The sequence below is a fragment of the Camelus ferus genome, chromosome 1 (assembly GCF_009834535.1).
Source record: "Camelus ferus isolate YT-003-E chromosome 1, BCGSAC_Cfer_1.0, whole genome shotgun sequence".
Lineage (NCBI taxonomy): Eukaryota > Metazoa > Chordata > Mammalia > Artiodactyla > Camelidae > Camelus > Camelus ferus.
The window spans coordinates 75167514-75191125 of record NC_045696.1 but is presented as its reverse complement, the minus strand read 5'-3'; the positions used below and the strand labels follow the sequence as shown (position 1 = coordinate 75191125).

Here is a 23612-nt window from a genome sequence, read left to right as displayed (position 1 = left end):
AAGGCACCTTCTAAAACCTCTTTCTCTGTTTGTAAAGTGGAAGTAAGACCATCAACCTACTTCAGCAGTATGTGGGAAGTCTAGAGCATGACATATAAACAGCAAATACATAAACCATAAAGGAAACAAGGTTCAAACAACAGTACAAAATATAATGCACTTATTCAGACTAATTAGACCTAATTAGTAATAAGGTTACCTGTACAGTGTATGTTAATTTCTATCTGGCTCTCTTTGAGTTTGTATTGATGTTGAATGTGGTGGGTATTTGCTGTGCTCTCTCAGCTTAAGCAAGCTTAGATGAAACTGTCCTCCTGGCTAATGTTTCACGTAACACCCAATGGACTGACTCCAGCAAATTATATTAAACCAAATTACAATAAGGTGGTATTTATTTATTAAGTTGGTGAGCAGTTTCATCTGCTCATTTTTTTAAGAGGCTTCATTCTCCTCCTCTGGTTCAGGAGAAACAAAACACATATTTTTGAGGCACAGACAGAAACAGAACCCTCTACACAGTTATCCAACAATATTATCAAAAGTATGTAGGGCTTTTGTTCCCTGGAACATCCCTTGGCTCTTATTGGGATTTTCATAGCTGCGGTGCTGATGTTGACCACCGAATGGAACTGAGGTGAAGAAGGTCACAGGGATGAACACTGAATTAAGCATTATCCGTCCCACCCTTCTTAACCTTTGGCATTGTCCCCTTTGACATCGAAACATAATTATTAACTTTACCTTTGTGTATTTAATTTGTGCGAAAAGAATTATAGAAACCAACATGGCCACCAATTCTCTGTTTTTTTCCCCTGTGGCTGTAGAGAACATGTATGGAGGGATTCATAGTTATGCACTATTCCTACACACAGCCTAAACTTGGAAATCAAAAAACCAAGGCCACTTTCTGAAAGTTAATCTAATTAAATCAAGACGTAATGGGAGGAGACAGAAAAATCTGTCCCTCTAGAAAGTCTTGCTCTTCTAAAAACTGCTATCTAACTTTTCTGGTAATAAGAATTCATCTAGACAAAAAAATGCCCTAACAGAAGTCACTGGCCAGCAGAAAAATGCTGGTCCAGAAGGCAAACCTAGAAGCATATGTCTTGTACTAGTCAGGAGAATAAAAACTGCTTAGGCAGAAAATTCTGGACCTTAGAGAAATGTTTGCTATCTGCTTAGGATTTGAGAAAATTCAATTCCAATATTACCCAACTGTGATGAACTCCAAGACCATTGATCTGTCTGCTTCCCAAGCAAGTTTTTCATTGTTAATTTTATTTCCCAGCTATCTCAAAATAAAGAATGATGCAAGTACCTTAGATTGAGACGTAAGATCATTCCCATTCCTACAAAGGGATGACCCTCCATAGTATATTAACAAGTTTCCATCTGTTTTACCCATGAGGCCTTTGCTAGTGTGGTGTTTACCCACCTGTGGGGGTATTGGTGAAAGTTCAGATTCTATAAATGTAAGATTGAGGTTCACAACCTGTGAGGCCTCCAAGGTGGTCAGTCAGCTGCCACCCACCCTGGCTCCCAGGCTACCTGTTTTCCTCTTTAAAACACCAGCAATGGACTCACCTGGAAGAAAACAATAAGCAAGTCTGGTAGGTGGCCATTACCTAGTAAATGTAATAAAAGCCATGGCTCTTGTTTATACCAGCAATATCTAGTTATAAAATATAATAGGAAAAATCTTTCTCAGTGGCAAAAGAACTGTATAAACATATAACCTGTATGAAGAAAATGATAAAATTTAACCAAAGGACATAAAAGATTTTATTAAAGAGATATCACATTCTTGAATAAAAAGATGTATTACTGTAAAGAAGTCTCAGTAAATTAACCTATAGAGTTAGTTCAATTCCCATTAAACTCAAAGAATTGGGGGGAACTTGACAATATAATTCTGAACTTCTGAGAGAATAAAAAGCTATTTAAGAAATTTGAAAAGAAAAATAATGCAGGAAGGCTGTCTCTACCAGATGGTAAAGATACAGCAATTAACCAGCATAGTACCCCGAAAGAAATAGAAAAATAAGTGGAACCATACCAAGTCCAGGAACATATCAAATTTTTGACAAAGATGGGCTTTCAAATCAGCGAAAAAATAATGACTATAACAAATGGCACTGGTATAACTAGCTATAAATTTTCAGGAAGGTAACACAGTTAAATCATATTTCAAAACTTTAAATTCTAAATGGATCAATAATTCAAATGAAACTATAAAAGTATCTGAAGAAAATTAAGTTTTCTCTTTTTAGTTTTATTTCATTGTGGTAAGAACATTTAACATGAAACCTACCATCTTAAATTTTTAGGGGGTATAATTCACTATTTGTTAGTGACTATAGGTACAGTGTTGTATAGTAGCTCTCTTAGTTAACTGAAACATTACTAGTAACTCCCCATTTTCCCCTCCTTTTAGCCCCTGGCAACCACCATTTCATTCTCTGATTCTACAAATTTGACTATTTTAGGTGCCTCATATAAATGGAATCATGCAGTGTTTGTCTTTCTGTGACTACTCATTTACTTAGAAAAATGTCCTCAAGGTTCATCCATGTTGTCATATATTACAGAATTTCCTTCTTTTTCAAGACTAAAGAGTATTCTATTGGATGTACATACCATGTTTTCTTTATCCATTCATCTGTCAATGGACATTTATGTTGTTTTCATATCTTGGTGCTTATAAATAGCTCTACAATGAATATGGGAATACTAGCTCTTCAAGATCCTGATTACTATTCTTTTTGAATAAATACCCAGATTTTGATTTGCATTTCCTGCAACTGATTGGTGACATTGAACATCCTGTCATATAGCTGTTAGCCATTTGTATGTCTTCTTTGAAGATATGTTTATTCAAATCTTTACCTCCATTTTTTTAACATTTTTTACTGATTTATAATGATTTTACAATGTTGTGTCAAATTCCAGTGTAGAGCACAATTTTTCAGTTATGTATGAACATATATATATTCATTGTCACACTTTTTTTCTCTGTGAGCTACCATAAGATCTTGTATATCTTTACCTCCATTTTCTAACTGCATTATTAGATTTTTTGCCATTGAACTGTATGAGTTTCTTAAATATTTTAGATATTAACCCCTTATCACATATATGGTTTACAAATATTTTTCCTCATTCCATAGGTTGTCTTTTCATTCTGTTGATTCTTTCTTTTGCTGTACAGAAGATTTTTAGTTTGACGTAGTCCCATTTATTTATTTTTGTCTTTTTGCCTGTGCTTTTGATGTCATATTAAGTCACTGCCACTACCAATGTTTTTAAGTTTTTCTCCTCTGTTTTCTTCTAGGAGTTTCATAGTCTCAGGTCTTAATTTTACATCTTCAATCAACTGTGAGTTGATTTTGTGTATGGTATAATATAAAGGTCTAATTTCATTCTTTTTTATGTTCCCAGTGAGCCCAGTGTTCTCAATACATTTGTTGATAAGACTATTTTTTCACGGTTGTATATTCTTGGCACCCTTGTTGAATATAAGTTGACTACATATGTGTGGATCTTTTTCTGGGCTCTCTGTTCTGTTCCACTGGTCTATATGTCTGTCTTTATGACAGTACCATACTGTTTCAGTTAATGTAATACATTGTAATATGTATTTTTAAATATATTGTAATATATTTTTAAATCAGGAAGTGTGATGCCTCCAGCTTTGTTCTTTCTCAGGATTAGTTTAGCCATTCTATGGTCTTTTGTAGTTCCATATGAGTTGTAGAATTATTTTTCTGTATACTTCAGTTTAAAATGCCACTGGGATTCTAATAGAGACTACATTGAATCTGTAGATCACATTAGGTTGTGTGGACACTTTGACAACATAAGTCTCAAGCCATAAACACAAAATGTCTTTCCATTTGTTTTCTTTCATCTGTGTTTATAGTTTTCAGTATACAAGTCTTTCACCTCCTTAGTTTTAAGTTTATTCCTTTTTTTTTTTTTTTGGTGTTATTGTAAATGGGATTGTTTTCTAATCTCCTTTCCAAATAGTTCATTGTTAGTGTATAGAAACACAACCGGTGTTTTTGTATGTTGATTTTGTATCCTGAAACTTTACTGAATTTATTAGTTGTAACAGTTTTTGGGTGGAATCTTTAAGATTTTTTTTATCTACAAGTTCATGCTATCTGCAAACAGGAACAATTTTACTTCCTGATTCGGAAACTCTTAATTTCTTTTCTTGCCTAATTGCTCTGGCTGGGACTTACAGTATTTAGTTGAATGGAAATGGTGAAAGAGGGAATTCTTGCCTTGTTACTGATCTTATCAGAAAAACTTCTAGTTTTCACCACTGATGATGATAGCTGTGGGCTTTTCACCATTGATGATGTTAGCTGTGGGCTTTCCATATAAGGCCCTTATTTTGTTTTGTTTTTGTTTTTGTTTCAGGGGAGGTAATTAGTTTTATGTATTTATTTAATGGAGGTGCTGGGGTTGAACCCAGGACCTTGTGCATGCTAAACATGTGCTGTACCGCTGAGCTATACCCTCCCCCACCCCTTATTTTGTTAAGTTACTTTCTTTCTGTTCCTAGTTTGTTGAAAGTTTTTAATTATAAAGAGGTGTTTAATTTTGTCAAACACTTTTTCTGAATCTATTGAGATGATCATGGACTTTTTTCCTTTATTCTGTTAATGTGTTATTCTGTTAATATATCACATTAATTGATGTTTTTAATGTCGAATCATCCTTGCAACCCAGGGATAAGCCCCACTTGGTCATGGTGTGTTATCCACTTAATGTGCTACTGGATTCAGCTTGCTAGTATTTTATTGAGGATTTTTACATCTATATTCATCAAGGATATTGGTCTGTAGTTTTATTTTCTTATAGTGTCCTTGTCTGGCTTTAGAATTGGGGTAAAATGCTGGACTCACAAAATCAGTTTGGGAATGTTCCCTTCTCTTCAGTTTTTTTAGAAGAATCTGAGAATTATTGGTGTTAATTCTTTAAATGTTTGGTAGAATTCATCTGGTTTGGGTTTTTCTTTTTAAGGAGGTTTTTGACTACTGATTCCATCTATCTACTATTACTGTATTATTATCTATTTCTCCTCTCAGTTCTGTTGATGTTTGTTTTATATATTAAAGTGCTCTGATGTTGGGTGCATATATTTATTGTTATATATTCCTGGTTGATTGACCCTCTTTATCACTATATAATGATCTTCTTTGTCTCTTCACAATGGTGACAGTTTTTGACTTAAAGTCTATTTTTTCTGATATAAGTATAGCTACTCTTGCTTTCTTTCAGTTAAAATTGGCATGGGATATCTTTTACTATCTCTTCACACTCAGCCTATGTGTGTCCTTAAATATAATGTGAGTTTCTAACAACAAGGTCCTACTGTATAGCACAATATATTCAATAGCTTGTAATAACCTATAATGAAAAAGAATATATATATGTATATATAACTGAATCACTATGCTATACACCAGAAACTAACACAACATTGTAAATCAACTATACTTCAATTTTTAAAAAGTGAGTCTTATAGACAGTATATGGTTGGGTCCTATTTTTTAATCCATTCTGCTATTTCATATCTTTTGATTGGGGAGTTTAATTCATCTACTTTTAATGTAATTATAGATAGATAAGAATTTACTACTGCTATTTTGTTGTTTCCTGTAGTCTTGTGGTACTTTTGTTTGTGTGTTCTGTTCGTTGCTTGTATTGATATGGTTTAACTTCTTTCTCTTTTTCTTTTTTGTAACTTCTATAAGATTTTTCTGTGTATGCATCATTACCTTGGGGCTTACATAAAATATCTTACAGTTATAACAGTCTATTTTAAGTTGATAACACCTTAAGCTCAGTCACATACAAAAATTCTATATCTTAACTTCTCCCCTACACTTTGCTTTGTTGTCACAATTTGTATCTATCTTTATTGTGTATCATTTAACACAATTTTAATTAGTTATTTTTAATATTTAGTCTTTTAACTTTTATACTAGAATTTTAAATGATATACCAAATACCATTATAGAAATTCAGTATTCTATATTTGTCTATATAGTTATCTTAACGAACAAGTTTCTTACTTTCTTATGCTATAATGTTGTTGTTTAGCATCCTTTCATCTCAACTTAAAGAACCCCCATTAGCATTTCTTATAAGGCAGGTCTAGTGGTAATGAACTCCTCAGTTTTTTTTTCTCTGGGAAAGCCTTTATCACTCCTTCCTTAGAAAGTAAATAAGCATCCATAATGAGCAATTATTAATAATTTTGTTTAAACTTTTGCAAGAATGGATAAGCCATAAGCTCCTCAAGAGGATTACTCCATACTTTATCACAGAGTCAAGTTCTTCACTTTGTTTAATTCAGATCTCCTCTTTTAATTTAAGCCCTTCTCCCTCTTTGTGACTTCTGGTAACATGAAATTCAACTGGTCAGCATCTTCATAAACACCCTTATTGAAACAACCCAATCCAAAAATGGACAGAAGACCTAAACAAGCAATTCTCCAATGAAGATATACAAATGACCAATAAGCACATGAAAAAATGCTCAATATCATTAATTATCAGAGAAATGCAAATCAAAACTACAATGAGATACAACCTCACACCAGTCAGAATGGCCATCATTCAAAAGTCCACAAATGATAAATGCTGGAGAGGGTAAGAAGATAAGGGAACCCTCCTACACTGTTGGTAGGAATGCAGTTTGGTGCAGCCATCATGGAAAACAATATGGAGAGCCCTCAAAAGACTAAAAATAGACTTACCATATGACCCAGCAATCCCACTCCTGGGCATAATTCCAGAAGGAACTCTAATTCAAAAAGACACCTGCACCCCAATGTTCATAGCAGCACTATTTACAATAGTCAAGACATGGAAACAGTCTAAATATCCATCAACAGATGACTGGATAAAGAAGTTGTGGTATATTTATACAATGGAATACTATTCGGCCATAAAAAGTGACAACATAATGCCATTTGCAGCAACATGGATGATCCTGGAGAATGTCATTCTAAGTGAAGTAAGCCAGAAAGAGAAAGAAAAATACCATATGATGTCACTCATGTGGAATCTAAAAGGAAAAGAGAAGACAAATGAACTTAAATATAAAACAGAAACAGACTCACAGACATAGAATACAAACTTGTGGTGCTGGGGGGAGAGGGGTGGGAAGGGACAGACTGGGAGTTCAAGATTTGTAGATACTTACAGGTATATATAGAATAGATAAACAAGTTTATATTGTGTAGCACAGGGAAACATATACAAGATCTTGTAGTAGTTACAGTGAAAAAGTATGAAAATGAATATATGTATATTCATGTATGACTGAAAAATTGTGCTGTACACCAGAAATTGATACAACATTGTAAACTGATTATAACTCAATAAAAAAAAGTTGAAAAAATTTTTTAAAAAATAAAAAAAACACCCTTATTGAAGCCAAGGACCAAATCACTGCCTTGGACCCATTTGACAGTAACTCTCAGAAGTAAAGCTTCAAATTTAAAAGGGGGACAATGGAAGGAGTTCTTCATTAACAATATGTACAGAATAAATCAGTTTAACATTTACTGTGCAACTTTACAATACATAAGCAGGACACTATGCTCCTGATTTTAGAACTCCATCCAGAGTTTATGAAATATGTTCATGAATAAACATAGCAAAACAGGCACTAAATGGTATCTATTAACTGTTATGAACATCATAATATTATTTTTATTAATTCTCATTCCCAAGAATAGCACCTTGAACAGTGCTTTATATGTACCAAGAATTCATTAAATATTTGGGGATGAAAGTTAGGGGAGGGAGGAGGGAAATGAGGGAAAATGGAACAAAGGCATTTTTTGCTGTAGACACAAGCTTCCCACGAAACAAGTACAACCAAACACTTCCCACTTTGAAATCTAGTTCTTTAGAAGAAAGGGAATATGATCAACAAATTCAAATTCCTTGCATCACATCTAAGAATATGTCTCATGGAGGAAAAAGTCAAACTTCAGGATAGTTTTACTCAGGAAAATCATTAAATATCAGAAATCAAGTCTATGTGACTTAAAGGATAATGTGTCTCACTTTATTAGGGAAAGGAAAAATTAAGTATAAAAAATGAAAATGGTCCTATACATGAACTGACCCCTCTCCTGGTGTCATTTGTATTCTTAACTAAATTTATTCACAGTCCGAATTGCTAGATATGGTTCAGCAAACTATGATTTTAAAAAATGATACATTGGAGAAAAAGAGGTGGGACAAAGGTAATCACTTCAAACAAATTGTTTTAAACTTGCTGAGCTTTGCCCCATTCATAAATGTTGTGTTTATGTAAAATGGAACTCACAAGAGAGCTCTTTCTTTTGCTTAACTTCTGTCCTATCACCTAATTTGTTAACATATGGTCTGAGAGTTGGACAGTTTGTGCCTAAGAACTCAAAAATACATAACACATAAGAAATACAGAATGGCTATGATCTTGATGCAGAACATGTTGCCATCTATTGTTTGTCAGAGGAAAGAGGATGAAAATTTCAGAACCTAAATGAATAAGATGAATTAGTATCTGGGTGGCATTTGCCTCGTAAACATTCCAGTAGAAATGGAGAAACAGGACAATCCATCAACATGTTAAAAAAAAAAAAAAAAGAAAAACAAAAAGAATTTTAGTTAAATAAAAATGATTTATAACCATAGAAGTTTCTACATAGATTTCATTTGAAATGAGAGACTTAAGGATAGAGATGTTTAAGGCTTCCCAAACTTTAGGTAATGGGCCATCTGGAATTTAAGTAGGTGGAAATGGCTTTTTAGTGAATGCTGAAACCAGAGAAATTAAAATTATCCTTTATAGCTTATGACAAGCACTCTAAAATGCTTCAAGAAAACCCCCAACAAATACAGAGATGACTTTAAGAACATAAGCTCCATGAGGACAGAAGTTTATACACCTTTTTCATCCACTGTATCCCTAGTGCCTAGAACCATGACTAGAACAGAGGAGGTATTCAATAAATTCTGTTTAATCGATTTTATAGGATTTAATATTATATAGCAGGGAGTAAAACTAGAGGCTCCTTGGTCTATAAGGAAAATGGAAGGAATGAATGGAGGGAGGAAGAAAGGTAAGAAGGAAAGGGAGGAAAGAAGGAAGAAAGAAGAGAAGTAGAAGGAAGGACGATTTCTCTTAGTGAATAAAACAAGTAAGTTAAATACTACGCAGTCCATAAAAATACCATCACATCACCCTATCGACTCAGTCAATCATTTAGGAATTAATTCCACCCCAGTCACCATGGCTACTCATAGTGTCTGAAAGCTCAAATCTAAAATGTTTTGATTTATGAAGTAAATTGCAACACAGTGGGCAAACAAGTAAGCCAGTGGCATATAAATCTTCCTCAATTGTAACAGTTTCACATATGTTTTTCAAATTTAAAATATATCATGGAAAAATAGAGTTAAAGTAATTTACCTGGTAGAACCAGTCACATTTAGTACAATTCAAGGAGAAAGCTGAAGGAAATTTTTGTGTCATTCTATGAAGAGCTACTGTTTTCAGCACTGTCTTACATCTATAACTTCTGAGTACACATTCTTCTTGCTGTCAGTGATGACCATCAACAAAAAAGGTGACCCTCTCAAAAAATAAATTTTGTTCTTATATAAGTGGAATGTTCACCTCAAAAGTAAAGACTTCCTTTAAATGCTGAAATCTTGGAATCAGCTTCTTCATGCTAGAATCAGAAGTCCACAAACTATCTTCCTTGTAGAGTTGCTTTGTCATTACTGATCATAAGAATCAAATAAAAGCATAATTTCAAAAATAAACTTGTCTCTCTAGTACAAAGCTGTTCATTAAACACTGGTAGTCAATCATCAGCTTGTCCTGTTATCCCATGTTCCCACAATGTAGGCGGCCTGCTGACACGGTAACTGGCTGAGGAGTTGATGGGTTTCTCCCAGGGGCAAAAAGTGCATATCAGCCCAGTGAATGCAATCTGCTGGTAGGCTGAATCCATCACTTGTTTTCAATTTGGCTATCAGAAATAATGAACTGTCACACTGAGCCTTTCCTCTGAACCTCTGGAAGTCACTTTCTCTACACATTGTGAGGCTTCTGTCCATGACAAAGAGCCTCAGGATACTGTAAAAGGAATTACATCAGGAACATACCACCTGTAGAAGGAGAAATCCAGGAGGCCAAATGATGCTACACCTTTTGTGCCTCCTCCCAGATTTAAACAGAACTTCAGGCAAAATAGAGGTCTGGCCCTGGGGATATTTTTAGGGCTATCTGGCCACCACCTCCTCTGCCTCTCTCCCAAAGCACCCAACACCCCAGAAAAAGCTTCTTCTGGTGACTTGTCAATAGTTAAATTTCTTTGCTAGAGAAAAATATGAAAGAAAACTAATGTCTAGTATGCGTGTTCTATAGTAGGTGTTGTACACCCTCCCACATCAATTCTTACAGCCGTATGAAGCAGGCATTATTGACCTCATTTTATAGCACAGCAAACAGACTCCAAAGGGACAGAATACTTTCTCAGACTCACAGAGCTGGAAGGGTAGAGTCAAATTTCTTAACCTAAATTTATTGTGTCATTCCATCCTACACTATAGGGCAAGGTAATATAATAAGTCCATGCTAAGAAAGAAATGACTAAACAAAAAGATTAATATATGATTTTCCCATAATATCTAGTCTTAACAGGAAAAAAGAGAAAATAATACTGGGTGACTGTAAGAGTAGCCCAGTCACAGGACGTAAAAGGACTCTTGGAGCACTATGACAACCTTCACCTGTATTCAAAGTTACCCCTAAATACATCTGTAGCCTTGAGTATAGATATAAACAGAATTGTGTTGAGTTTATTCTGTTGCCAGTGGCACTAGTAAGTAAAGATCAACTATGAGTCATACCTAAGGACCATAGTAATTGGGGTCAAGGTTTTATTTGCTTCAGGAAAGACAAAAAAAAAAAATTGGTCAGTTCAGTAAACCTGGGATTGTCCTAGGCCCAAACAAAAGGGTCAGGGTGAGGCAGAGAAGTGAAAATAGACCAACCTAGCCTTTGGGTCCTCACGGAGCTTTCCAAGAGAACAATCTACAATGATGGAAATGGACTGTATCTGTGCTATGCAATACAATAGCCACCAGCCACATGTGGCTCCTGAGTACTGGAAATGTAACTAGCACAACCGAGGAAATGTGTTTTTAATTTTATTTAGTTTAAATTATTTAAATTGAAATAGCCATATATGGCTAGTGGGTACCATTTGGGCAGATTAGCTCACATAGCCACATGGACCCTTGCCTCCTCATGGCATCCTCCCTGATGTGTTGATCACCCAGCTTTAACCCAAGCCAGACTCAGACCCAAAAGGTGGCCTAGGCTGGACAAGCATTGGCAAGTGTCACTAAAAGTGAGGAATGTGTAAAGGAAAGAAAAGCAGAGGAAGTGTCAACAATGTCTCTGTTTCATTTTCTTTCTCTGAGTCCCTAAAATTGTCAGTTTGACATTTGTTCAGCAAAATTTCAGTCAGTGCAGGAATGAGCAAGACAGTGTTGACCCTCTAGATCACAGCCTAGCAGTGACAAAGGTGATGCTTGAGCCAGCTAGGGGCTGGTCAGGCAAGGAAGCATGGAAAGGACTCACATATGAAAAGAAGGGAAAGCAAGCAAGGCCTATTTGGAGAGGTAAAAGTAGGTTAGCACGACCAGAGCACAAGTGTTGTTATGGGCTGAATTGTGACCCCCCCAAAAAACTCGTACATGAAATTCTAACCCCCAATACCTCATAATGTGACTGCATTTGGAAACAGAGCCTTGAAAGAGAGAATTAAGTTGAAAAGGAGTCATCAGGGTGGGTCCTAATCTGATATGACAGGTTTATTTATAAGACGAAATATGGACACAGACACAAGGGGAAAAACTATGTGAAGACATCTCCATCTGCAAGCCAAGGAGAGAGGCCTCAGAAGAACCTAACCCTGCTGACACCTTTTTCTTGCACTCCTGGCCCCCAGAACTGTGAGAGAGTAGATTTCTGTTGTGATGGCAGCCCTAGCACATTAGCATGAGTATTCGTACAAGGAATAAGCCTAAAAAGTCACCCTGGGACAAGTTCATGGGTGATCTTGATGTCATGCCAAAGAATTGAAGATTTATCCTAAAAATAACTGAAGGCTTTTAAGCAGGCAAATGACATGATCTGGTTTGCTTCTTCTTTTTTTTTAAGTTAATTGTATGTGTTGGATTTTAACCTGCCTTGACCCTAGTCATCTGCTGATATTTGGCTTGCTAGCCTCCAGCCTTGGTTCTGATATTACTTTAAATATTACATGACAGCAGATATAGCTGCGATAAAACAGACAGTTATTCTTTAACTCTCTGATACTTGTCACGGGTCAGTAGACAGTCCTGTCTTAACATGTTTTCAAAGCCTGTACTCGCTGCACCTGGGTCAGACATGATTATTTCATATTCACTGAATAAAATTCCCTAAGTGCCTAAATGACTCTAAGATAGAAGAAGTTCAGCAAAAGGGGAAGGCACATTAACTCTTTCAAGTCACTAGGCTACCATTTAATGCATTATTGCAAATGCACTTTCAAATAAATAACAGGTTGTAAGAGGCATTGAGACAATTCGCCCCCTTAAGCTGACTTTAGACAGGCAGCTCTGAGCCATATGCTGGATGACTATGATGTAAGGAGGCTTTAAAACAAAAATAGACTAGAAAATTTAAGTGCAAATGAGTACTGTCATCTTGGGAGTCAATTTGCTTATTCCAAAACCCTTCCAGTTACTTAGAATACTTTGGAAACTCTCCTTCTGGACATGTCTCCAGAGCTGGGTGATGAGACCTCCAGTTCTCAAGTCTCACTTGGGATCTATCTGCAGCCAACAAAAAGGGAGAATCTGCTCCATCTGGGGAGCAGAGGGCCCACATCCAGGCTTCCTGGAAGCAGATACTTCCCAAGCTAAGATAGCCATGCTTTTGAGAGGTTGGAGGACCTGGACCTTTACCTGCACCTGCACCTGCACCTGCACCTGGAAACTGGGAAGAGATCCCTTGAAGAATAAGAAGCCCCAGTGTTTATTTGGCATCTTTCATGGCATGTTGCTTTCTTGATTTCCACAATAACCATGCCTTAGGGGAGGCCAGAGGCTGAGGAAGAGATAGGAGGATATGAAGAGGTTTCCTGAACAACAGGATCATGGTTATATCATGGCACATCTGTACTTAATGAAAGGGAATATGCTACTTCTTCTGAATCCCTAACTGCCAGCCAATGAACAGAACTCATGGATCCCAATTTGAACTTCTCCTGTTCCTTGACTTTCCTCCATACAGTTTCCTCTAAATATGATTGTCCTCCTTTCTATGCATCCTTAAACCCTACTTCTTCTCTCAGGTCAATTCGAATGCTACTTCCTTTATCAAGTCATCTCTAAACTCCCCAGCAAGAATTAATTAAGTCTTTCTCTAAATTCCCCTAGCCACTCTTTCATCCTTATATATAGTACAGTCATTTATAGTCTTCTACTGAAGGATGAGCTTCCTAAAGTCAGAGGCTATATGCCATTCATTCTGGTATCCTCCAATTTCTAAAGCAATGCCTAGAATAGAAAACAAAAGCTTCTGAATAAATCAATTAAAAGGAAGAAAAATCATAATAGTGTCAGTGTCTTAGTTCAGGCTACAATAAAAATACCATGGATTGGGTGGCTTAAACAATATACATTTATTTCTCACAGCTATGGAGACTGGGAAGTTTGAGATCAGGGTGCCGGTATGGTCAGATTCTGGTAAGAGACCTTTTCCTAGTTTGCAGATGGCCATCTTCTTGCTGAGTCCTCACAGGGAAGAAAGAGAGAGATCACCTCTCTCGTCTTATAAGGACACTAATCCCATTCATGATGGTTCCACCCTCATGACCAAATTACCTGCCAAAGACTCTATCTTGCACCAACATAAAAATCGGAGGAGGACAAAATACTCAGTCAATGTAATATTCTCCAATTATTAGCATGAAGGGTGTGAACAGACTGTAATAGCATAAGATCAAGACCCAGAAGGACAGAAGCAAAGGAACAGATCAAGCAAAAAGGCCATGAAACCATGAGGAAACAGCTTGACACAGATTCTGAATCAGAGAGGCAGGCATACCTCAAGACACGACCAAACCAAAACCAACAATAGAGTACAGAACACAGAAATAAAGAAAACTTTAATGACAAAGCAAATTTCTACCTCAGGATCCAAGCCCCTTTATCATCTGCAAGACATGATAAAAGCTAGTTGCGTTCCAAATGTCATCTTCATATGATGGTTATTTAGAATTTAGAATATAGTTTCCCATAGAAATAATGCTAAAATGGAAATAAGTTATGCAGACAGCCTGAAATTCTATTTAATTCATGACATACCTGAAGGACATAATAAATAGAACTATTTCAACTACAAGTGACCACCGTTTATAGAATAAATAAATGCTTTGAAAAATAAGGGGAAATTTCCCGTTTGGATTTAAATGGAAAAAGTTTATTATCTTTCCCATGAATTAAAATCAAAAACTCTGGAAAGAAATAATAAAGCAACTATCTGAAAACTGAAAAGTTAATAACAGCATGTGAAATGATCAGGGAAATCAAACCTTGAGGAATGATCAATATGGTAGTGAGTTTCATAGTTTTCTTTTCCTTTCCTATACCTCCTTACTCAGACACAGACAGCATGAATCATAGAACTTCATAGCAAAAATCTCCAAAAGAAACTTCTTTCTAGCTGAAGGACAAGAGATGGAGGTGGGAGCCTACGCGACAGAGAGTATAGGGAAAATACACCCCACACCTTACTCTCCTGGCCCTTCCTTGAAGCAAATCCACAGGCAGCACCCTGCGGCAGAAGCAGTGTGCAGGCACTAAAACTGTGAGAGAAAATCTTCTCTTTGACTAGAGAAACTTGGAAATGAGGTTGATGAGCTCTGAACAATGTAGGGAGAATCCCTGTGATTTTTCCCTTTTTCTCTTGCTGTTTCATCACTGAGGCAGATTTGGTTGAGGGAAATAGATGACAGTGCAAAGAAGATAAAACCCCAGCTTTGCAACTAGAGGTCTATTAAAAGGGGTATCATATAACTGGAGGGTTTGGGAGCTAAAGAGAAGAGAGAGGACCCCCTAAGTCTACGCATGATGTCCTGGGTTCATGCATGAGCTGCGCATGTGTGGAACTGATCCAAAGCAGAAGAGCAAAGGCTTTGAGAATGAACCTACAGAACAGACCACCGCTGAGGTCACAGACTGGCCTCTGGTTGGAAAACAAGCAGAGCTTGTTCAGGTCTCCTCCTCGCTCATCTGATGCAGGTCTCACACAGGGATGGAGCCCTAAAAAGGCTCTAAAAACTAAATTGACATCAGATCCACAGCCCGCAGAAGATGGATTAGAACTTCTTGTCTAAATTGAACCAGGTTGACTATTGACTTTCTCCAGAGCATTTTAATAGGACCCAAATACCATAATACTGTAATACTCATACTATAATACTCATAATACTATATTCAAAATGTCCAGGACACAATACATCATTAATCAAAATCTCAACTACTCTCAGTGTAAAAGACAGTCAACAGATGGCAATCCCGTGATGACCAGATGTTGGAATTACCAAAGACTTTAAAGTAGTTATTGTAAACTAAGCTCCATGAAGGAAGAGCAAGCTCTCTCAAATGAATGGAAAGACAGAAGTGCTCACCAAAGAAATAGAAACTATATACAATGACAAATAAATGCAAATTTGGGGATTAAAGAATATATTAACTAAAATAAAATATTAATGAGGTGGACTCAATAAAAAAAAATAAAGAGTGAAGGAACTGAATAAAGATCTATAGAAATTATCCAATCTGAACAACAGAAAGAAAAATTGCAGGAAAATGAACAGAGTGACAGAAATTTGTCAAATAATCTCAAAATTCTAGAATTCAGATCATTCGAATCCTAAAAAGAAAAAAGAAAGAATTTCTGAAGAAAAAATTTCAAAAAATAATGGCTTACATTTTCCAAAATTTGGTGAAAGATGTAAATTTACATACTTCAAGAAGTTCAGTGAACCTCAACAGTATAAACTCAAAGAATAAGAATCCTAGATACATCATAATCAAATAACTAAACACCAATTTTTTCAAGAAAAAAATAGAAAAAGTCAAGAGTAAAATATCACAATAAATATAGGGAAACAATGGTTCAAGTGACTAAAGATTTCTTATCAGAAACCATGGAGGACAAAATACAACGGAACATTTTATACACAGTAAAAGAACTACCAACCAGAGAAAATATCCCTCACAGATGAACAGGGAAAAAAGATATCATCAGGTGAAGGAAAACTAAGAGAATTCATCAGCAGTTGATCTGCTCTAAAAGAAATACTAAAAGAAGTTTTTGAGGCAGCAGGGAAATTATAACAGAATGAAACTTGGAATTTCAGGAATAAAGAAGAAATAACATAAGTAGTAAATATCTAGGTGAAAAAGCCATACTTATATTACATTCTTTAAAATATCTATGACAGTATGACTATTAAAAGCAAAAATGATAACATTGTCTGGTGGGGTTTAAAATTATGTAGATGTCATACACATGTCATCTACAACAAAAAGAATTCAAATAATCAAAAAGCGGTCAGGAAAGGAAAAACAGGAAAATGAAAAATAGAGGGGACAAACAGTAAACAAATTAAATATTGTCGGACCTATATCCAACCATAATTGTCAATAATTACACTGAAAGCAAATGGTCTGAATATACTAATTAAAATAGGTTGTCAAAATAGATAAAATATAAGACCTATAGGGTAAAAGTACAATGATGGGAAAAGATCTACCACAGGAACACTACTCACAAGAAAGCCAGAAAGTTATATTAATATCAGACAAAAATGAAATTTTAGAACATGGAAGGTTACCAGGGATAAAGAAGATCAATACATAATGATAAAAGAGTCAATTCATACCAAGAAGATACAGCAATCCTAAATTTCTATGCACCTGAAATAAAGACCTTGAAAATAACCAACACAAAAGCTAATAACTGAAAGAAGAAATAGACAAATCCACATTATATTTGGAGACTTCAACATTTCTCTCTCAACAATCAAAAGAACTGAAAGAAAAATCAGGAAAAAATATGGAAGAACGGAACACCATCATACAACTGGGCTGATTTAATTGACATTTACCAAACACTCCACTCAACAACAGCAGATTACATATTCCTTCAAATGCACATGAAACATTCACCGAGAGGACATTTTCTACCTGTAACATGAACCTTAAGAAATTTAAAAGAATGGAAATCATACAAAATGTGTTTACTTACCATAATGGAACTAAACTAGATATCATAACATAGAGGTCTGAAAAAAATCCCCAAACATTTGGAAATTAAACAGTATATTTCTGAATAATCCTTGGGTCAAATAAGAAGTCTCAAAAGAAATTAGAAAATATTTTGAATTAAATTAAAATACAACTCATCAAAATTTGAGGGATATAGCTAAAGCAGTGCTTAGAGGAGAAATTTATAGTATTAAATGCTATTATTATAAAAGGAGAAAGATCTCAAATCAATAAGGTACACTTCCACTTAAGAAATTAGATAAGAGAAAACTAAACCCCAAACAAGTAGAAAAAAAGAAATGATTACAATACCAGAAACCAATGAAAGTGAAAAAAGAAAACAAAGAAAATGAAATTAAATCAAAACTTCATTCTAAGTAACCTATAATGAAAAAAAAACCAATAAAGAAAACCAATATATGTATGTATATGCACAGCTGAACTACTATGCTATACACCAGAAATTGACACATTGTAAACTGATTATACTTCAATAATAAAAGTTGGTTCTATAAAGAAATCAATACATTTGATAAATATCTAGCCAGACAGATCAATTTTTTTAAAAAAGCAAAGATATAAATTATTTATATCATGAATAAAAGAGGATATGTTACCATTTACTTCAGAAACACTAAAAGGAAAATAAAAGAATACTAAAAAGCAACTCCATAGCTATAAATTCAATAACATGAGTAAAATCAAGCAGTTTCTGGAAAGATTCGAATAACCCAAAACCTACTAAAAAAGAAATAAATAACCTAAATATTCCTATATCTACTAAAGAAATTGAATTTGTAATTAAAATCCTCCTGGCAAAGGAAACTCCAGATCCAAATGCTTTTACCAATGAATTCTACCAATTGATTTTTGAAAAGATGCAAAGGAAGACTCAACAGAGAAAGAATAATTTTCACAACAAATGGTGCTGGAACAATAGGCATAAATATTCCCCCCAGAAAGAATCTTGACCTATATTTCACACTTTATGCGAAAATTAACTTGAAATGCATCATAGCTTTAAAATGTAAATCAGAAAACTGTAACACTTTTGAAGAAAACACAGGAAAAAATCTTTATGAACTTGGGTACAAAGAGTTTTCAGATACAACACCAAAACCATGATCCATTGAAAAAAAACTGATAAATTAGTCTTCATCAAAAGCTTGGTGAAAGACACTATTAAGAGAGTGAAAATACAAGGTACACATTGAGAGAAAATATTTGTATATCACATTCCCATGTACTGTGAATATATAAAGAACACTTGAAACTCAGCAAGAAAACAAAAAAAGGGCATAAAATTTGAACAGACATTTCATAAAAGAAGAGGTATAAATGACAAAAAAGCAAATGAAAAGATGCTCAGCATCATTAGACATTATGGAAATGCAGACTGAAACCACAAAAAGATAACTACACTTCTAAGAGAATAATTTCGGGGGGTTTTTTGAGCAACTAGAATTCTCATACATTGCTGGTGGGAATGCAAAATGGCATAACCACTTGGGAAAACAATTTGGTAGTTTCTCAGAAAGTTAAATATACATTTACCATATGATTCAGAGTCAGAAATTTCACTCCTAGTATTTATATTAAAAAGCTGAAAATTAATGTTGCAAAAAAACTTTAATACATAGTTTTAAATGTTTTAAAGAGTATTAAAGAATTTTAATACATGGTACAGCAGGACAGAATTTGGCAGGACAAGGGAACTTTTCTGTATCCTGGTTGTGATGGTGGGTACATGATTTCTGCATTTGTCTAAATGTTTTCATTAAAAAAATAAAATATAACGACATAAAAATAAAGGGAAATAAACTTCGAATGGAACAGATTCTCTAATTCTCTGTTCCTCACTCACTTCAGCATCAATAATTGCCAGAAACAGATTTGAGTACCATTTTGGTGGGAGGGGCAGAGCAGGGAAAGACAGGGCTAGGGCTGGCCTTTCTGGACTCTATATCTTTATGCTTTTATAATAAAAGATCTTTCCAGTTCATTTACTCTTTTTCCTAGTAGTGAAAATGGGGACCAGTGGGCCACTGTCTCTATAAGGAAATGAAGAGGAAAAGTTGACTTTGTTTGCATGGGCAAATCCTTCCTAAATTGGCTATTCTTAAATCAAGCATATACTGATATAGTACATTTCTTTCACTGCACCTAGAAAAGCCTGACACCATCAAAGTAAAAACTTGATTCTGCTATTTAAAAATAAAAGTCTATTACTACTTAATCAAACAACTTAACAAAACTCTCTACTCTCATGTTGGTCCTAAATTGAATAGAAACATTTTTGTTTATTTTTAAACCTAATTGTATTTTGTGGATTTCTGTAGGTTACCTAATTCTTTCTTTGAATGAGTAGAATAATTGTTTTTTAGCTTTAATTACTTCTCTTTGTATTTAATAGCCATTTGTGTGCTTGCATGTTCTGTTACATACTTGACTACCTCAGTCTTACTTGCTTATAACCATAATTTTCCTATTATACAGAAAAAGAAATTGTTTCTGCTGTCTTTTTATTGTCTTAAATAGGTTTTGGTACAGTAAAATCAAATTTCCTTGGTTTAAAATATTTTACTGTATTGTCATAGCATTGAATATTCACTGACGACAATCTTCTAGAATGGATTAAAACACTGCTACAATAGTTCTTTTAGCTAGTCTGAATACTCTAAAAATTGACATTCTTAACATCTCTCTAGTATGAAACTTCAATCTACAAATCAGACTCATCAATCAGAGGCAGCTTGGGTTAGATTATTTTATCTTCACCTTAGATCCTGCAAAAACCACAGAATTGATATACTGGGCAACAGACCTGATAAAAATACAACAGAGGTTATCTCACATGACTTTAACTAAGTAGCAAAACCGAGAGGGAAAAATAAAATCTCTCCCTAGAACCTTACACAAATATGAAAGAATTCTTCAAGTATGTAAGACATGAAGACATTGGCTCAAAAATAAATTATGATTTAGAATGTAGAAAGCCATTAAATAGCACTAGAAAACAATGGGATAAACTGGAAAATACTTGGAGAAAAACTATGTAACTGAAGTTGCCTCTAAGTCTTTCTTTATTAACATACTAAGCTAAGAGATGAATCGATTCTTTCCCTTAAAACAAAGCTATCAGTCGAAAGGCTACTCTTTTTCAGAAGTTCTTGAGAAGTGACTGGCAGGTAGGTCAAAGGCATAGTGTGCTCACTTGCTCTGCCTTCATCCTGCTCTCCAGACTCCACTTTGGACATGTTATCCCTCTTTGTGCCATCACATCAACCTCAAGCCATGCTCAGAAATCACTAACCCTGACACTTCTGTTGTCACCCTGTTATTCTGACAGGTTCTTCAACTACCTCATTGAGTATCCACACAAGGCATCTTACTCAATTATCAAAAATAATAAATATAACACAACAACTAATACTCAGAGAGTGCTATCTATTCCTTCCTTCATTTAACGAATAGATTTTGAGCTGGTTTTAGGTATGTTGCCTCCACCAAGGGCTAGAGAAGTGATGAACAAGACAGAAGTGATCTATGTTTTCATGGACTATAAAGTCTTGTATGTAAAAGAGGCCTTAGAAAATAACTGCACAGATAATTATTAGCTGTGATATACATTCTGAAAGAAAAGTGCAGGGTGAACTGAGAGCATGTAACAGAAAGACTTCTTTGTCTGGGAAAGCTAAGAATTCCCAAAAGAAATAACATTCAACAGAGTGTTATCTATACTGTGACCTGAAGAGGGGGACAGGTGGAAGGAGGATCTGGAGCATGGACCTGGAAAGGAGTAAGGAGACAGAACTAAGTAGCAAGAAGTTGACCTGTATTATGTTATTGAATGTGCAAAATAAGAACTTGACATGTAGTCAGAGGAAACAGGTTTCTGATCCAGCTTTGCCACTTAGTTGCCATGAAACCTTGGGTAATTCACTTAATCTTTCTTATCTTCAGTATATCCATCTCTTGGGGGGGGGGGGCGAGGGTACTTTTTTTATTACAGTATCTTATCTCCAGTATATTCACCTATAAAACGAAGGTAATAACTGTCCCATAAATCTCACAATGTTGTCAATACCATCACTTAGCATAACAACTGGCACACAAAAAAATACATTCCACAATTTTTTAATGGTTTCAGTCATAATTCCTGCCAAGTTTTGTATGGGCATGAGGGCATACGGCATTAAAAAAAAAAAAAAACAGGCATATAGCTTCTACTTTTTGCATTCCATTGGTTCCAGGCTTCCATATAGGGTATCCTTCAGCTGGGAGCTAGCTCATCCCCAAACCTCTCTCCTTTCTTCTTAGGAGGTGGTAAATAGTTTCAAAATGTTAACAAGACCAAAGAAGTGTCATGAAATAGAGTTATTTAGAGAGAGTAGACTTCTCCCTAAAGAAATTCAAAGTATAACTTTAGACTGCCCTATGGCCAGGAAGCCTTATGTTTCCAAGCTACCCTGAATCTTGAGTATTAGAGACTCTGCAAAAAGGAGAAGATGGTAGGAGGTAATTCACACTTTTTCTAGAATTCACACTTTTTTCCGTAATTCACACTTTTTCTAGAATTGGATTGATAATTCCAAACAAGGAATGCTAGGTAAGTACTAAACAGCAGATCTGAGGTAGTGATAAACTTAAGAAACTTCAACTGAGGCTTTGATATGAAAAGATGAACCTAACAGACTGATGTTCCTCCATCCAAAAATTGATCGAAAAAACTCACAATAATAATGACAAGACTAAATAACATTTACCTGTCCGTTGGCCAAGCTTCCAAAAGACCAGAGGACACAGCCAACAACTCAGAGTAACCTCCATTAACAGAATGAGACACTGAAAAAGCTACTAGTTTTGTGAGGCAGATGTATCTCTTTTATGTCACCTCAGGAACAGCATTAATCTTTTTGCTTTGTGTAAAAGATTCAGAATTGCTTTCTGAGTGACTATTTCACAAAAATTCCAGGGAGATAAAGCCTTTCACCTCTAGCTGCCCAGCCTGAATCAGTAGTGCCTGAAATTTACTACCACTTAAAAGCCAAGTGTTGACCTGTGTGAAATGAAAGGTTACATAATATAATGCAACAGAGGCAGGTTTCAACAGCTCAGGGTGACATCTGAGTCGACGCACATGGAACAGCTCGAAGGCATGGAAAGGGTTAAATGGCTCCGGCCGGGTACTTATTTCTAAAACACCAGAATAAAATTTGACAGGCCGTAATTACAAAGTAGATGCACAGAGAAGGATTATTTTATGTTTCAGAGATCACATGACTCAATCCCCAAGCACCAGCTGTGCCCACACTTTGTAAAATGCTTAATACCTGAGGCCCCCTATGCACACAGTCGCACGCTCGCTCGCTCTCCACAGCGCGCGCGCGCACACACCTCCGAAACAACCAGTTGCTCTTTTCTTCCTAGTGAGAGTACGCTCTTTCAAGATCCTCTCTCACTTGTAACATTCTGACTTTTCTGAATAATAAGGGGGGCCTTTCAGCTATTATATTACTAAGAAGAATGAATCAGGAAAAAAAGAAAACTGCCCATCTTCATCCTTTCATTATCCTCTTGAAAAGGGGTTTCTACCTCCACATTGTGCCTCTGCATCAAAAGACCCTGATACTTATCTCATTAGGTGGGAGCTGCGAGAACGGCTGGTAGAATCCCTGAGAATAAAAACAGAATCCAGGGTAATAAAGTCTAACCTTTTTCTTTTCCTCTCCGCTTTGTTTCCCTCGTTCACAGGGTACCGCGTGCATAGGCCTCACACCCGACGCTTCTGACCAGAGTTCCTCAAGGAGTGGCGGCAGCCTGACCCGTCAACACGCAGCGCTTCTGCACAGGGCTCCGCAATTCAAGATGGCGCCGGCCCGCCGGGGCGTGTGCAGAGGCGCTGCGCCCGGCACTGCGACCTGGAGCGAGGGAGCCGCTCAGCCGCGGGAGCTCCAGGAGCCTCGCGAGAACTCCGCCTCTCCCCGCTGCGGAGAACCCGGTAAAGCAGCCTGCCCATGGCCTATCACCGGAGCGTGTGCTGCAGAGCTTGAACTCGCACATCTCCATTCTCTGATCCAAAAAGAGAGCTTTCCTTTGCTTCAGAACCGAACTTGGGGTTGTTCTGTTGGCACAAGCAGACACCAGGCAGGAGGACCCTTGTTGGAGCCGGACACAAAAGGTCAATAATACCT

The 23612-nt window shown here is 35.9% G+C and overlaps 1 long non-coding RNA gene across 1 annotated transcript in view; it reads right to left on the bottom strand.

The window, feature by feature from the left end:
* LOC116664975 overlaps nt 1-23325 on the bottom strand; it is a 182362-nt gene extending 159037 nt beyond the window's left edge. The window contains exon 1 of the long non-coding RNA XR_004321542.1: nt 23133-23325. This is a non-coding gene — a long non-coding RNA (uncharacterized LOC116664975). The remainder of the gene's footprint in view (nt 1-23132) is intronic.
* Nucleotides 23326-23612: the final 287 nt, after the last annotated feature.